This window comes from Colletes latitarsis, unplaced genomic scaffold (assembly GCF_051014445.1).
Source record: "Colletes latitarsis isolate SP2378_abdomen unplaced genomic scaffold, iyColLati1 scaffold0002, whole genome shotgun sequence".
Lineage (NCBI taxonomy): Eukaryota > Metazoa > Arthropoda > Insecta > Hymenoptera > Colletidae > Colletes > Colletes latitarsis.
The window spans coordinates 42070470-42074255 of NW_027488365.1; positions in this window are offsets into that span (position 1 = coordinate 42070470).

The window sequence follows — 3786 nt, forward strand, 5'->3', positions numbered from 1 at the left end:
ACAAGGGGGGACTCGATGATATTCGAGCCCCCTCCTTATCTCTTCCCAGGGGAGGGTGTTAAAGGCATTGGCAATATCCAAGGATATTGCCAATGCCACCCCTCCCCGGGAGACGGCCGCCTCCGAGAGGGCCCTCACACGACCTATCGCGTCGATAGTCGATCGGCCCCCCCGGAAACCGAACTGGCAGTCGGCCAGACCGGGATCACCCCGCGACAGGTGCTCGACGAGGCGGGCAGCAATCACACGCTCGAAGAGCTTGCCCATCTCGTCGAGGAGACAAATGGGCCGGTATGCGGAGGGAGACTCCGCGGGCCGACCCTCCTTCCGGAGGAGGACCATCCTCGCCACCTTCCAACTGGGGGGGAATCGCCCGTCCCTCAGGCAGCGGTCGAACAACCGCCTGAGGTCGGCCCCAAGGACGCCCTGGGTCAAGACCCAAACCCGGCCGGGCACACCATCCGGACCCGGGGCCGTGTTACGAACCCCGAGCCGTCTGATGGCCGCTGCCAGCTCCTCCTGCGTGACCCCCAGCTCGGCCGTCCACTCCACTGGGACAGCCGCCGCCGCCGGAGGACGCGGTCCCCTCTCCCCAATTGGGAAGAGTGTATTGACCACGTCCTCCAGCAGCCGGGGGTCAAGACCCTCGGTGACGGGGGGCGCCCACGGGCGGAGCTTATTCAGCGCCACCTTATATGGGCGCCCCCATGGATCGTCATCAAGGGTCTGGAGGAGCTCCTTCCATGCCTGGGTCTTGGCCCGTTTGATGGCGACCTGCAGAGCAACCCGCGCCACGCGGTATGCTCCATACAGGTCATCAGCTGCCCTCGCTCGCGCCACGCCGTCGCCTGTACGTTGACGACGGCGCGCGCGGGTGTACTGGCGTCGGGCGCGGACAGTCGCGACTCGCAACTCCGCGATCGCGTCCGACCACCAGTACACCGCCCGGCGAGGAGAAGCCCGCCCGACCCGAGGCATCGCCGCGTCGCAAATACCCGCGACCAATGCTCCGAGCCGGGCGACCTCCTCCTCTATGCTCGGCAACTCGGCCGCTCCCTGCGGCCAAGTTGCAGCGAGGGCAGCTGCCATCAGGGCGTCCTTGTCCAGGCGCCGAAGCGCCCAGCGGCGTGGTGGGGCGCCACGCAGGCGGCCGTGTCGGGATGCACTCGCGGCGGCAGAGACCTCCATCCGGATGTACCGGTGATCGGAGAGTGTCTCTGCCCCCGCGACCACGTGCCAACCCGACACCATGCGCACGGCGTTGGGGGTCGCGAATCCAACATCCACGATGGACCCCCCATATCGCCGCACGCATGTGTGCTCCGACCCCCGGTTCAATACCCGGAGGTCGAGCCCCGCCGCCCAATCGCCCAGGATCCCGCCGCGAACGGAGGTCCTGGGGGATCCCCAAGCCACCGACTTGGCATTAAAATCCCCCAGGACCAGCACCGGCCGGGCCGCGTAGCGCTGCACGCATGCCGCGACCTCGGCCAGGTACAGCTCGAACGCAGCGTGACCGCTACGGGGCGAAATGTAGCACCCCACCACAGCGACTCCCCCCCAGTCCACGGCGACGAATCCCCGACCGCGCTCCAACAAGGAGAACGGTGGGGACCCGTCGCCCCCTCCCCATACCGTCGCCACCAAGCCGTCCGCGTCGCCCACCCAATGAGGGTGATCAGGGACGCGGTACGGCTCGGCGGCGACCGCCAGGCCAACCCCCCACTCCGCGAGGACTTGGGACATCAAGTCCTGTGCCGCGCGGCAGTGGTTGAGGTTGGCCTGGAGGAGGTGGCGGGGCGGCATTAATTAATGGCCGCGCCAGCCTCGTCCCGGCCGTCCGTCCCCGTAGCACCGTCCACCTCCATGGAGGACGATGCCACCGCCCTCGGCACCGGAGCCCGCCTCTTCCTCTCCTTCCGGGAGGGGGGGGAGCACTTCTTGCTCCCCACCCTGTGATCGGCTGGCCTCCCCATGTCCGCACACAGCGGGCAGTGGGGGGCCGCCGAGCACTGGCTCGCACGGTGCTCTTTGGCACCGCAGCGGTAACACTGACCGCTGCGGTCCACCGGCGAGGTGCACCACTGCCTCACGTGCCCCAATTCGAGGCAGCGGTGACACTGGAGCGGGCGCGGCGCGAGGATTTCCACTCGCGCCGAAACCCACCCCACCAACACCCTCCCGGATTCCGCCACCTTACGGGCGGCGGAGAGGGGGCACCGGGCCCACACCGACCCGAGGCCGGAGGGCGACCTGCGGATCTCTCCGATCCGCAGGTCCTCCACAGGACAGTCCCCCGCCCTCGCTAGGGCACGGGACACATCCTGTGCGCTGACCGAGTCGTCCAGCCCACAAACGCGCATCTTCGTGCGCTTCGTGGGCCGAGCGACCCGGACACCTCGCTCGCCCAGCTGCTCCCGGAGCCTCTGGGCGAGACGATCCGCCTTCGCGCCGCCTTCTGCACCGGGGATCTCCAGCAAGAGACCCCCGGTCACGGCCCTCTTCGCCCTCACGGAGGCGATGCCCAGCTCTTCCAGGGAGATATTCTCCCTGGCGAGCCGCATCGCCTCCGCGAGGGTCAGGTCGCCCCCCTGCGCAACGGTCAGCGTCACCGCTGCCGTTTTTGGGGGACGACCTGGTCGTGCCTTCCCGACCTTCGCGGCCTTTACCTTGGCCGCCGGCGGCGGAGGCGGAGGCCGCGGTTGCGAGGCCTTCCTCGCCGCCCGCTTCGCCTTCCGCCCCACCACCTCACTCCACGCCACCCCCCCTTGGGAGGGTGCTGTGGAGGACGCGACCACCGCGACCACGGGTACACCACCCCGCTTGGGGGTCGCGACCCGGGGCCCTGGTGCCGCAACGCTGGGCGGAGCCTTCACTCCGCCCTTCTTTGCCTTCCCCGACTGTACCGGAACAGGTCGGGGAGGCACCGCCTTCCTGCTGACCGCTCTTCCGGCGAGGAGCTCCTCCCGGAAGGCGGCCAGCTTGCCATCAATCATGTCCCCAATCCTCCTCAGAAGATCGTCTTCTGAGGAGGACGGGGACTTCTTCACGGGCGGAGCGCGGGTGGAGGGGCCCGCGGTGCCCCGCACCACTGCCGCCGCACTCCGCTTATTTACCTCCGCCGAGGGACGCGGCGGTGGAGGAGGAGGGAGGATGGGAGGGAGGGCCGCGCTGTTCCACAGCGCCTCTGCCCTCCTCCTCCCCTGTCGCTCCTCCTCCAACAGGAGCTGCAGACGGGCGTTCCGCCCTCTGAGCTCCCGCGCCGCCTCCCTCATTTCCTCCGCCGCGGCCTTCAGGGCCTCCGCGCCACCGCTTTTCTGCCCCTTAAAGGCGCAGGCAGCGGCGACTTTCTCCACCCGCCTCAGGGACGAGGAGATCCTCTCCGATATCTCCTCGGTCACCTCGTCCCTGAGGCAACTCAGCCTCACCGACGGGCTCATCGCCCCGCCCACCTCGACGACGGCCTGCCCCGCCCTCTTCCTCTTAGAGCCTATGAGGCTCCTGGTGGAGGAGAAGGACGAGACTGACGCAGTCTCGTCGTCCTCCTCCACCTTCCACGAAGCCGGGCCAGGCGCTGGAGGCGGCGCGAGCGCCGTCACTCCAGTCCCAGCACCGCCTTCGTCCACCCCCTCTGACTTACCCCGTCCCATCCCCGTTTTAATATTGAACTCCATAATATTCCCACGAGCAGGTCGGAAGAAAAGGTCCGCCCGGGCAGAGCCGCCTTACCCGGGTAAGCCTATATACTCCGGGGGTTCGGCAGGTTCCCCGGAGGTGGTCGCTTGG